The sequence below is a fragment of the Suncus etruscus genome, chromosome 10, assembly GCF_024139225.1.
Source record: "Suncus etruscus isolate mSunEtr1 chromosome 10, mSunEtr1.pri.cur, whole genome shotgun sequence".
In the NCBI taxonomy this organism is placed as follows: Eukaryota; Metazoa; Chordata; class Mammalia; order Eulipotyphla; family Soricidae; genus Suncus; species Suncus etruscus.
In genome coordinates, this window is record NC_064857.1 from 102,589,762 (window position 1) to 102,603,428 (window position 13,667).

Genomic DNA, 13,667 nt, shown 5'->3' on the forward strand with positions numbered 1-13,667 from the left:
GTGGGATATAGCACCCCAGCTTCCAAAAATGTTAAAAATTAATTCTCGGTGTTTTTCTTTTTCATCTCTGTTCTTACTCATTCTTATTTTACCATAAAAAATTTAAGGTGGCTAAAAGAACATTTAAGGGGGGAAGGAAAGGGAAGTGAGGAAACTGAGATGAGAAAAGAAAAGGTTTTTTAGAGCACCCAAGTGGTGGCTTCTGGATCCAGGATTCAAGCCAAGAATTCTCTATCCAATGTCCATACCATGACAGTAAAATGGCCATTAGAGTCTATCGATGGTCAGTTTTACAGATGGTCCTGTTCTGTTTTCACCATCGACTTCATCAATCCCATGGCATTAGGTACATTCCATAAATTATTTCTAACGACAGTTTTCTAATTTAAAGGTGGGGAAGGCGAGAAAGCATCTAATAAATTTAAATAATTGCCTAAGATTGCCAGCTAGTAGAGACCATGCCTGGGTTGGACCGTGAAACTGTGCACACAAGAGACACTGAGCAGCCCATACAGGCCTGGGAACTTTCAAGTCACTCAGGTACTGGCAGCTGCCTGTACCCCCTTTGGGGTGGAAGAAACCCGGGTTCGTTGGATGCCGCATTCCAGCCACTGCAGCCTAGCCGTAGGCATTACCTCCCGTCGCCCTGGCCATTTCGCCTTTTGCCTGGCATTTCACGACGCCAACCATAGCACTTCGCTCATTAGACATCATGCAGATAGCTTGAAGAGTTCGAGGAAGGCGCCTTTTTTCTGTCCACGGAGTCATGATAGATTCCTCCCAGCTCCTCACTTGCCAGAAGTGCCCCCTCCTGGACTTCCGAGGCTCCCAGGGTCAGGGAGCAAACCAGTAGACACTGCTTTGGGGTGCACCAGGTGCCCCGGAGAGCCAGAGCAACCCCAGGACCCAGCCTGAAGACTCCAGGGTGGCCAAGATCAACCCTTCTCTATCCCACTCCGCAATGAACCTCCCAGAAGCTCCGGGCTGGGGCTCCTGCAGCAGCACACATGCTGGGGCCGCTGGAGATTGCACCCCAACTCTTACACTGGGAGACACCACTTACTTGCTCAGCCACTGGGTCTCCTGGCGAGTGGCTGGCGTGCGCCGGTCTTTTTGCCTCTAAGTGTGCAGGGCCAGGCTCCAGGACACCATGTCATTTATCTCTCTGCTCATGTGATCCGATGACCTAAAGGCCAAAGCTAAGTCCTCCTCCTCCTCCTCCCCTGCCACCTCCCCTGCCCACATAGCACTTCCTGGAAGGTTTCTCAAACCTTACCAGAGAAACAAGCATGCCCAATTGGTTTTCCCCTTAGACATATTTCATATTCAAGAATAGGATAGCACTTCGGGTAAAGAAAGACATAACTTGCAAGTATCTGACCTGAATTCCATCTCCAGCAATCCATATGGTCCTCTGAACAACCACCAGAAATGATCTCTGAGCACAGACCCAGGAGTAAGTCCTGAGCATCGTTGGTCATGACTCCAAAAACAAACAAATAAAAGCCTTAAAAATGTGTTTAAAAATAAAGAAGATGGAGCCAGAGTGATAGCACAGCGGGTAAGGTGTTTGCCTTGCACGCTGGCAGTCCTAGGTTCCCCCAAGACTGCCAGGAGTAATTTCTAAGCTGAGAGGAAGGAGTAACCTCTGAGTGCTGCCAGGTGTGGCCCCAAAACAAAAACTAAACCAAAGAAGCAAACAAAACAAAGAAAAAGGAAGAAGAACAAAATATCAATTGGGCATATGTAGGCTGTCCCCATTGGACAGACCAGTCCATTGACACTTCAGAACAAGATGTAGTTATGCTCAAGTATAAAGAGCAGAGATCCTACCAGAGTCCAGGAAGGAAATTCAGTAGCTTAGCTATGGGGGATAAATTCTTAGGACAAATTCTCCTGACTCTTTGGTCAGGAGATGCATTTTGGTTCTCTTGTAAATGAGGCTATTGGGGAAAATCAGTCCTTAAGTTTTAAGTTTCCATTCTTCAGGAGGTGCTTGCAGGAATCTCTCCATTTGATCTCCTTGTCCATTTCTTATGGATTTTTTTTTCTTTTGGATTTTGAGCCACTTCCAGCTGAGAGCAGGGTCTTTTCCTGGCTCTCTGCTCAGAGATAACTTCTGGGGATTTGGGACCATAGGTACCAGGGATGGAACCCATGCCAACTGTATTGCAAGGCATGGGCCTTACTTGCTGTTCTCTCTGTCCTGCTTTTTCAGATATTAGGCAACCCAGACACTAGGGGAAGATCAAGAATAAGGAAGGAAGAAAATGTTACAGGACTTGCTGGGTGAGAATGAATGGGGTGAAGAAAGGGAATGTATGTCATAGAGGTAGGCAGAGAGAAGGGAAAGAAGATTGGAGGGAAATTGGGGCATTGTTGGTGTGAAATGTGACTGGTGAAGGGTGTTTGTTGTACATTATATGACTGAAACTCATTCATGTACAACTTTGTAAGTCTGATCAAAAAGAAATTCAGAACACATACATAAACACACACACACACAATTGAGCTCCCACATAACAAAATAAAACCACTCCTGGGAATATACTCTAAGGACCCAAAAACACAATATAGAAAAGGTCTCTGCATTTATATGTTCATTGCAGCACTATTCACAATTGCCAGAATCTGGAAGCAACCCAAATGCCTGAGAACAGATGAAATATCTACATAATAAGATACTTCTGACTGTGCTGTTGTTAGGAAAAGTGAAAGATACATACTTATACATGGATGAATATGAAGAGTATTCTGCTGAGTGAAATGAGTAAGAGGAGAGGAACAGAATGATCACACTCATTTGTGCAATATAAAAAAAGCTAATATGGTAATAATACCCATAAACAATAAAAATGAGTACAAGGAGGACTGGTCCTTGGAGAAAACCTGCCATAAAGAGCAGGGGACTGCATTCAGGGCAGTAACAGGACCACTATGACAATTTCTTTTAAATTATCATTCTGGACAAGAACTGGGTACTAAAAGGAGATAAAGTGATATTCATGATACCTTCTCAGTAACAATATTGCAAAGTTATTACCTAAAAAGATAAAAGGAGGGAGAAAATGAGTGAGTGAGTTAGAAAGAGAGTAAGAGAGAGAGAATGCCATTAAGGGAGGTAGAAAATATATACTGGTAAAGGGAGTGTTGGAAATTTATGATTGAAATTCATTATTATTCCATTAAAATTTACTAATCAAAATATATTTTTACAAATGAAAAAGTGACAGGTATTCATCATTCCCAGATTCCCAGGGAACTCCTTCCCCATACCTGTAAGTCTGAGATGACACTATCTTCCACCATCCAAGCCAGGCCATCTATTGGTTTGCAAACTGAACCCTTTATATAAGGGAGATGAGGAGAGATCAGAGAAAGAATCTTTTTGTTTTTAGGTAGGTGGCTGATTTAAAAATTCCAGAGCATATGGGTTTGCCCTTGACGATATCATCTGGGTAATCACCCACACGTTCAGAGTCTTAATAGTTTGTATAGAAACTTGAACCAGTTCGACCAGGTTTACCCTACACATGGTATATTGTACAAAGCACTTAGCTCTCTCCAGGCCCCATCCTTGAACATGGTTCCCATTGTCGGAATGATGAGAGGAACAAATATTCCAGAGGGTGGGCAGGTAACAGAAGATTCTGGATGGTCAGCTAGAGAGTCAATCAGAGGTCATGTCCTCCATGCTCCCCTTTAACTTTTTACAAACTCTTATTTTTAAAATATGGTCTCAGTAAGTCCACATGTTCCTTTGATTTAACTATTATTCTCTCACAGAGATAGAAGCCATATACCCTTGATTAGGAGTAGGCTAACTTTGTTGGATTTTAAAAATTATTTTGGGGGGGGCATACTTAATGGTACTCAGGGATTATTCCTAATTCTGAATTTAGGGACCACTCTTGGTGGGCTCACTCTTGGTGGCCATCAAACCCATATCTATAAAGTATAAGACAAGCATATAAGTGATAGTTCAAGAACATGTTGTACTATAACTGACTCACTTTGGGAGACTATGTGGTACTAGGGATAGAACTATGGTCCCTGTACCTAGTATGCATGGGCTCTACCACTTGAGCTATGTCCCTGACCCTTGTGTGACTTGTTTGAACTACAGGATGTAGACAAATGACCCAGTGGCAATTCCAACTCAGAAAATAAATGGCCTAGCAGCATCCACTTCGGGGCTACCTGCCCTATGATCCCAGAGAGAGCAGCACAAGTAAGAGAGATAGGCAGGACCCCAATTAGTGCAGCCTAGGAAAAATAAGCCATAGAGTGGCCTGGCTGGCCTACAAGGCAGGAAACACCTAAGTCAGTATTGTTTTAAGCCTCTTAAGTTTGGGGGCAATTTGCTACTAAGCCTAATTCTGTGGCCTAAAACAAAATACTTAACTTCACTGCATTCTGGTATTCTCTAAATTCCCATTTTATTGGATTGAAGTGAGGACAAAATGAGCAAATATAGCCAAAAGAGTGCTGGGTGACCCTTATTCTTAGCTCTACACTCAAGGATTACACTCCTGGTGGGGCTCAGAGATCATATGGGGTGCTTAGGATCAAACTTGACTCAGATACATGCAAGGACCTATTGTTTTATAGCTCTCCCACCTCCGTGTTTCTTTATGAAGAAAATTATGCCGGTGGAAAATAATTTTTCTCTAAAGCCAATACCAGCCCACCTATCCTTCAAGACTGCAGCCCCCAGGTCAAGAGAACACTAATAGAATTCCACAAACCAACTACTTAAAGATTATTGACTCCAGTGAAAGTCCCTGGGTGACTTGAGAAGTGGGAAAGTGAGAGGTCGCAGCCCCTAGAAGGGAATCTACCACTTTTATTTTGACCCACCTCTACTACTCAGAAAAGTAACTGGAGGTATCTAGGATTGTGGGTCTTGCTCTGGCAAGGAAAGTAAAGCCAGTCTTAGATCTCTTTCAGGTCTTTCAATCGCCTTCACTAACAGAAACAATTATAGGAGGAAAAAAGCAGTAAAGTAAGAAATAAAACAAATTTTATTTGGAGGCATTGGGAACGAGGAGGGAGAAAATAAGAGAGAGACTCTTCTCTAATGGTGGAGAGAGTCGTAATTACACAACCCAGCATGAAAGTAGGAAAGTCCACATCTCAAGAGGGGAGATGCAAGCCAAATGTGCTCAGGTCTATGTACGCAGGCAACACATCTGCTCATCTCCTTTGTTCTAAATTGATTTTTTATAGGGTTTTCCCAACCTGCTTCATATCAGGCTTCACACCAGATAGAAGTTCTGTTACTAGAGTGGCTGCAAGGGAGTAGAGGGAGTAGTCTTCTTGGATATTCCTTTCCCAGCCTTAGTTCCTGCAGGATATTCTCCGATCTTCTCTGTTGGGGCTCCGATCTCCTCTGGGTCAGCAGTGGTGCCAGGTGAGACTTAGCAATGATGAAGTAATTCACTGGAAAATCCTCTTTGGTTTTATTCTAGCTCAAGGAGTCATATCTGCCTGCCTACTTTATTATGAACATTCTTAGCAAATCTACAACACAAAAGACATTCAGCCTTCCTATATTAACAAATATGCCTTTTGTAATGCACTAAAGGTCCAGTCAAATGCCTTGACAAGGTAACACAGAGACATTGGTTTCCAGCATCTGGTATGTGGGCCCCTCTCTTCCCACCAGCTCTTTAAAAAAGAAAAAACTGATTCTTGGGCATTGCCTGGACCTGGGGACCTATCTGTCTACAGCAGCATGGACATCAGTAGAGAATTTAATATTGTCATGGGTTTAGTGCCATTTGAAGGTGAGCTGAGGATCACAGGTATTAGGAGAAGGCTTGCAGAGGTTGCAGGGTTGCAGGATTGGCTCAGAGAAGCACAGTAAACTTAGCTGTGACTGCTTCACCCTATGAAAAAGAGAACAGGTAGTTCAGATCTAGAGGGAACCCCAAACAGGCACGTTCAGCCTAAATTCTAGGATATCTATTATCCAAGGTAACCTGTGCTTAGGTGGAGCCACTAAAAACCAAATTAGACTTAACAATAAACATGTGTTGGAGAACCTCACATGATAAATGTCTTGTAGCAATTTTATTATCAGAGGTATCAGTGTTGCTAAACAAAAACATGACTTGAAAATTGAATTAAATGTATTTTGCATCTTTTTGGTTTTGTGAAGTTAAAGAAATTCTGCTTAAAGGTTTGTTTTTCTAGTTTCCTGAGTGAAAAATGACATGTATTGATTAAAAGAAAACATTTAAAATTGCTTTTATTAAAAGCATAGGGCTGGAGAAATAATACAGTAAATAAAGCACTTTCTTGCCTTGCACATAGGTTACCTGGGTTTTATACCTCCAATCTATATCATTTAGTCCCCTCAGCACCACCAGGATTGATTATTGAGCACAGATTTAGGATTAAGCCCCAAGGATGAAGTCCCCAAATATCAAAATAAAAAATGTAATTAAATAATTAAAATTTAAAGTTGTTGCAGAAATATGTAGTATTGACAAGTATGTGAGGAATAACTAAGTCTTATTATGCATGTAAACTTGTCGTGACTCTTGCCAAAATGAGCCAAGCCTCGAAGTTCACAAGAGTTTTTATTATAGGATTTTTAAATAGTTTTTTTATAGTTTTACAGACTGCATATTTCTAGGGTAAAATTTCATCTAACATGCACAGGGTTGCTAATATTGTTGCTAACATATACATCATTGGTCAATAATTTAAATTCCATATACATTTACTAATTGTTCCTATGACCCCATTTCATCCCTGCTCAAGCAACCTGATCAGACTTGTCCTCCTGCTTTGCTCTGGCCATAACTTTGTGCTTTATGATCCATTCATTTCTGCCCAGCTCTTACACTGGCTCATTCAGAGAGAGAGAGAGAGAGAGAGAGAGATTCTGCCTCTATTTTCCCATTTATGTCTCTAATTTTCTTCTCTTTAGAATCAAGGGTTTGGAGATGAAACTCAGTGGTAGTGCACATGCTTACAGATCCTGGGTCGATGATCCCTATACTCTCCATCCACACCCCGAAAAATGTGGGAGCCAAAAGAAGTAAAATTTTAAACAACAGTTATGAAAGTTTGTGGTATTTATTCTTCTGAAGCTATTAGAGCTTAAAACTATGCTTGCATATTTTGGGACACAATGTGCTTGAGTTTGTGGTATATGGCAGGTTCTGTACTAAACAATGACCTTAGATGTGTGTGTATATATACACAGATATATATATATATATATATATATATATATATATTTAAATACACATATATATTTAAAGGAAAGGCAAGGTAGAAGACAGCTCAACTGACTTGTATGCAGGAGCCTTGGGGTTGATCCCATAAACATTGCTGGGAGCAACCTGTGAGTAACCAGGGAGAGGAGCTACTGAGTATGACTAATATGATGCCCAATAAATAAATAAATAAGTAAATAAAACGACAGAAAGAAAAAGAAAAGGGTCTATCTTTTAAAAAAATCAGTTTAGCTGGAGGAGGGGCAGGGGCATGGGCCACACTCAAAAAGGGGTGGTGATATAAGTCCATGGTTCTCCTAACCAGAAGAGGTGAGAGTGTGTTTCTGTTACCCACAAAAGTGCTGCAGGAACAGAAGAGGAACCAGGGGACACTGACTGAAGAGCCAGTGACATCATCCCCAGAGGAGGTGATGTGATGTTAACACTGGGCATTAAAAATGCATTGACTTTTGAGGGTGGAGGTACAGCCAGGCCTAGTGCAGGGTTATAAACTTGGCCTGAAGTCTAGAAATGATCCACTGTTTAGGCTCCTGAGTGCATTCGAGATGGGGCAGGGCTTGGTGGAAATAAAAGTTACTAATCAGACCAGAAATGACTAGAATACTGACTGAACTATGTGTACTTGTTTGTGCTTTAGAGAAATAGTAGACTGTAAAATTGGTTTCCTTAAACTGAAAGGGTACGGCTCAAGGAGGGAAGAGTGGTGGGGTAGGATGAGCTGGGAGCAGTAGGACAGATGAGCTGGCCCCTAGGGCTGCAATTACTAAGTACTTAACAATGCTGCTAACTCTGGACATAGGCCCAGCCTCAGGGCTTGGGGCCTGAGATGTCGAAAGTGGAGATGTCCACTGGCAGTGCTTCCTCTAAAACCTGTGCAGTAAGGGCATGTCCTTGACTGTCCCAGATATTCCCCTAGAAACCCTGAACACAGCCCCTGTGCCCACACCGCCTGGTTTTCTGCCTGGGTGTATTCCACACTTAGCCTCCATTCTTTTTTAATACTCAGCCTCTAAGGGGAAGAGCTCACTGGCTCTTTATGTTTTGTCCCTTGGTCCTGGCTCTGTTCCTCCAGCACTTTGTCTTGGCATTTACAGCACTGAACTTGGTGGATCTGGGAATACTAGCAAGGATCTCCTTTATTTCTTGTAGCTCAGTTCCAACCCTGCTTCAGACCTTCCAGTGACTTTTCACACTAATTTTTCTAGGTATTTCTGTCCTATCAAAATATCTTTCCTTTTTGTAGTTATTCCCATGAGAGTATGCTTCAAGGGCAGAAAAACCCTGTATCTTTTAGGCCGAGGAAATTCCCTTTCTAATTTCCCCAATAATTACTGTGTCTATGCAAAACAACAACAACAACAACAACAACAACAACAACAAAACACCTTGCCACACCAGCCTTCCTTCCTTTTTTGTTTTGTTTTCACTTTTTTCTTTTGTTCTTGTGGTTATTATGTGGTTGTTGTATTTGTTGCTGTGATGTTTTTTTGTAGTTGCTGGTTTTGGTCTTTTGTTTGATTTTCTTTCTTTTTTTATTTGGTGTATTTTGTTGTTGGGTTTTGTTTTTTGTGGGGTTATTTGTTATGTTTTTCTTCTGCTTTTTAAATTGATATTTATAGCCTCTAGAAGTTTGTGTGCGGTTGTTATTATTGTTGTTGTTTTTCCTTTATTGTTTTTCTTTTCTCTTTTTCTCCATTTCTTTTTTTTTTCTTTCAAATAGAGCCACATAACTTGAATAATCTTTTTCTGCCTCATAAATTGAGGGGGGAAAATGGATGGTACCAGAACCAAACAATCATATGAACATTGAGTAGAAATAAAAAATTATCAGACTTACACACCAAACCCAAAGTCACCAACAACAGAAACAATACCCAATCTTCAACAAGCTATACACAGAGGGGACCAGTTATACTAGCAGTCCGGGTGGCAAAGGAAGGGAATATGGAATATTCTGGGAACGGGTGGAGGAGAACAACACTGGTGGTGGGAATACCCCTGGTTCAATATCACTATGTACCTTAAATTTTACTGTAAAAGATTTGTAATTCACGTTGATCACAAAAAAATATTAGAAAAAAAAAAGATGAAATCACACAAATTGCTGGGTGGATCGGGAGAGAATCATGCTGACTGGAGTTAGTTGAGAGAGATAAAGAGATAGATTTACAAGTAGCATATAATGAAACAAAGTAGGAATACCCAAAGACAACAGAAAGAGAGAACTGGTCTTTAGTATGAAGTATTACCAAAAGGTAGGAAAGATGGAAAAAATAGGATTTGGAAAGGAACATTGGAACAATGGTAGAAGGAATTGGACATTCTGGTGGAAGGTGTAGTGTAGAAATGACTTCTATGTGAAACCCTATTATGATCAGTATTGTAAACCCAGTTCTAAAAATAAAATTTAAATTTAAAAAAAAAATATGGGGGCCGGAGAGATAGCATGGAGGTAAGGCATTTACCTTTCATGCAGAAGGTCATCGGTTCGAATCCTGGCGTCCCATATGGTCCCCCATGCATGCCAGGAGCAATTTCTGAGCACGGAGCCAGGAAAAACCCCTGAGAACTGCCGGGTGTCACCCAAAAACCACAAAAAAAAAAAAAAAGAAAAGAAAAGAAAAAATACGTCCCCCCCCCTTTTCTTATAATGACACCCTTGTGTTAGATTAAGATCCAGTCTAATAAACTCATTTTAATTATATTCCTCTTTCAAGACCTAATTTTCAACTCAGGCCCCATTTGGAGAAATTGGGGCCTACTTGTGGGGTAACATTTTGATTCATGGAAAATTGAAAAAAAAGATTCATTAATTATGTTTTGTGAAGCTTGATGTTTGCACAAGGATGTTAGGTCATTGTGATCAGAAAGTGCCCTCTTGGGACTGATCCCACAGGTTCTGACCCAGGAGCTGGGCTGCTTGCCCTGTGCAGGGAATAATTCAAGCACAGGGGCCAAAGAGTTGATATAGCTAATAGGGTGATTACTTTGCATATGTCCTACCCAGGTTTGATCCTCAGCATCCTTTATGGCCTCTAGAATCTGGCCAGGAATGGTACACCTAAGTGCAGGGCCATGAGTAAGCCCCAAGCACTACTTGGGCTAACTAACTTCCCTTCATTTCATCCTTCACACATGCATACACACAAAAAAGATTATTCCCATATGAGTTAGAGAAATCAAGAATAGAAGAGCTAAGGAATGCTACAAGGATCCATACTCTAAGAACATACTCCAGGAGAGTCATACAGTGTCTTGCACAAAGTTTACATGTATATAGATAAAGAAATAGAATTAATTAGGAGTGGACTAGTCATGATTTTTCAGAAAGAAGGACCTTGGAGTGAATTCCTGGAGTCAGATTGAAACCTTACCTGGTCATTTCCAGGGGCTGTCAATGCAAGTGTAGACTGTGTTGGTGTCAGTGGAGGTGATCACATGATTATAATTTTTTCGTTATAATAGAAGCTGGAAGTTACCCAAGGGTCACCTGATCCTCCCCCCAAGAGTTTCTTAGTACCAACCATTATACCACAAGGTTTGGTCTTCTCTGTTCTTGCCTCTTAGGATATTTAGCATCTATATTATATTAACTTCTTTGTCAAAAGATCATGCACAATTTTTTTCAAAAACTCATACATAAACCAGTTGTACATTTAAAGAAGCAGTGATCCCTGCCTAACAGAACATTGTTTTACCAGAAAGTGACTAACTCTTTATATAGTTTTGTGACTCATTTACATTGGCCAGATTCCTATCTTAATTATATTAATTTTCTTTTGGTGCTATAACAATGAGCCATAAATTTAGTGACTGAAAGCAACTCAAACTTATTCTTTCAATCCCCAAAACAGAAGTTTAAAGTCAAAAAATTACTAAGAATCCCAGGCCATGTTTTTTTCAGAATTGGAGACCTCTTTTCTGCCTAATTTGTTCACAGAAATCGGTGACATTTCTTGCCTTCTAGTTGCACCACTCCAACCTCTGCTTTTACTTTTCTTGTTTTCTAAAATCATCCTATTATTTTATTATTCTTTTATGATTCTTCACATCACTCCCAATTTTGATTATGTTCTCATAGTTTCTAATCAAAGCTGCCTTTCAATAATTATTAATAATAAATAATAATTAATAATATTAACAATAACTATTAATTCACGTTGTTTCAGGTGACATTCCATATTAAATGACACATTCACGTTTTCAGAGGATTGAGCAAAAAGTTTTTTGAGGAATCATTATTAAATTTATTATATTTAGGATACAAATAATATTTCTCACTCTGATAAGTTAATCAGCTTAAAAATACACTAAAGTATACACAGATTCAGGATTCTTTAACTACAGAAACCTGACACCAACAACAGTGACTATGTGAAAATAAAAGTGGATTGGCACTACAGTCAATGACTTGGGTTGGACAACCTAGTATATGCCTGGGAGCCTAGAGTTGACCTTATGCCAGAAAACTTCAAAACTTCAGGATTAAGGTCTCCTTATATTTAGGCCAAGGCTTTTCCTTTCTATGTTCCCCATATTTTGCTGGTTCTATGCAAACAACAATTGCCACTCTAACAACATTTTTGCTGTGCTCCTTTGACGCTAATTTAAAAAAAACTTAAACTTTTTTTTTTTTTCCCCGCCCCAAAAACTTAAACTTTTGAGGTTAAATTAATGTGCACGTGCATGGAACTGTAAAAAAAAAAATACTATGCCTTCAATGTTAAAGGAGTTACATAAATTTTGTAGCTTTAGATTGTTTTGTGTACTGCTAAGAAATGTTATAATGTACTACCATCTGGGGACTTGAGGGACAAAGTAATTGTGTATGTGTTTTGTTTTATTTTTCTTAGTGTTTTTTGGCTGAAAGCTCAAAATCAAGATGTCAGCAAGGGGATTTTTTCTGAGAATTCTGTTTATGGGTGATTGTCTTCCCACTGTAACTTTGTCTTGTCCTCTTTCTTTGCATCTTTGTTCTCATAATAAAAAAAATAATAAATTTAAAAAATACACTAGTGCTCTCTTCGGCAGCACATATACTAAAATTGGAAGGATACAGAGAAGATTAACCTGGCCCCTGAGCAAGGATGACATGCAAATTTGTGAAACATTCCATATAAAAAAATACACTAAAAAGCTATGCAATTTTTTTCTTTATTAAATTTTTTTCAGTAAGTTCACTTCAGCAGTGCTTGGGGTCCAGGGATGTTCAGGGGCCACCAGGACCTCAACCAGAAGTGTTTAGGAGGTAGGGAGGGGACATTCAATGCATCTGTGCTCTACAACTTGAGCTATTACTCACAACTTGGGGGGGAGGAGGAAGAGGATTTTTATTGCACTCCTGATATATGCTCTTACAGAAAAATGCCATTTGACATTTCTTTTCTGAGACAGCCAAATGGTGTATTTCCATCTAATCTTTTTTCATACAAACATTTGTTTAAAACAAACTCAAAATATATTTTGATGAATTATTTATCCTACTTTCTTCAGTCAGCATTATGTCCCAATTATTTTCACACAGTTAATTCAAAAAACATCTTAATGGCTGCATAATGTTCAGTCAAATGAATACATCATAATTTATTCAACCATTTTTTAACATTTGGCCATTTGAGTAGCTTCCAATTTTTTCATTTACTAGTTCATTCAGAAGTATTCTCATAAAATGTGTATTTGATGAATTACTGAAGAAACATTAAAATCTGGAAGGCAGAATGACTGAACCACAGCTTTTGTATGAGGCTATCTAGGTCCAGAGGGAAGAACTCAGTTGGCCAAGAAAAGGACACTGTAATGAAGGTGATGCCCTGGAAGGAGACAATTTATGAGTGTGAAAACAATCCCTAGGAAAGATAATGAAAACTTGAGCTAAATGTGTGGTAGTCCCACTGTTCCTTTCTTGGAACTTCCATTCATATTACCATAGCCCGGGTGACTTGAAACACACATTTTCTTACAGTTTTGGAGAAGTTGAGAGCAAGATATTGACAGAGCTGATCTCTTTTTCAGAAAGCTATGGTACAAGAATCCTTCTTTGTTTCTTCAGCTCCCTGAAATTCTTGGCATTCCTTGCTGTAGCATGTCACTCCACTCTCCATGAAGCTTTTTTCCTCTGTGTTTCTCTGCACATGTCTCTTGGAGAAAAGACATGTATCTCTCTCTCATTCTCTCTCTCTCTCTCTCTCTCTCTCTCTCTCTCTCTCTCTCTCTCTCTCTCACACACACACACACACACACACACACACACACACACACGGCCCATCTGAGTCCAATATGATAACCTCTAAATTAGGGCACTTAAATTTGCCACTCTGTTTCCAAGCATACATCTTGAGGTGCTGAATGGTCATGGGGTTAGAGCAGGTCACTATTAAACTGCTTCAATCCCAATGGAAAAGAAGTTAAAATTAT

At 39.9% G+C, this 13,667-nt stretch overlaps 1 non-coding gene across 1 annotated transcript; it reads left to right on the forward strand.

The window, feature by feature from the left end:
* The first annotated feature begins 12,268 nt into the window (after positions 1–12,268).
* Positions 12,269–12,375, forward strand: LOC126021664 (U6 spliceosomal RNA). The gene has a single exon (XR_007500159.1). It is a non-coding gene; the product is annotated as a U6 spliceosomal RNA (small nuclear RNA).
* Positions 12,376–13,667: the final 1,292 nt, after the last annotated feature.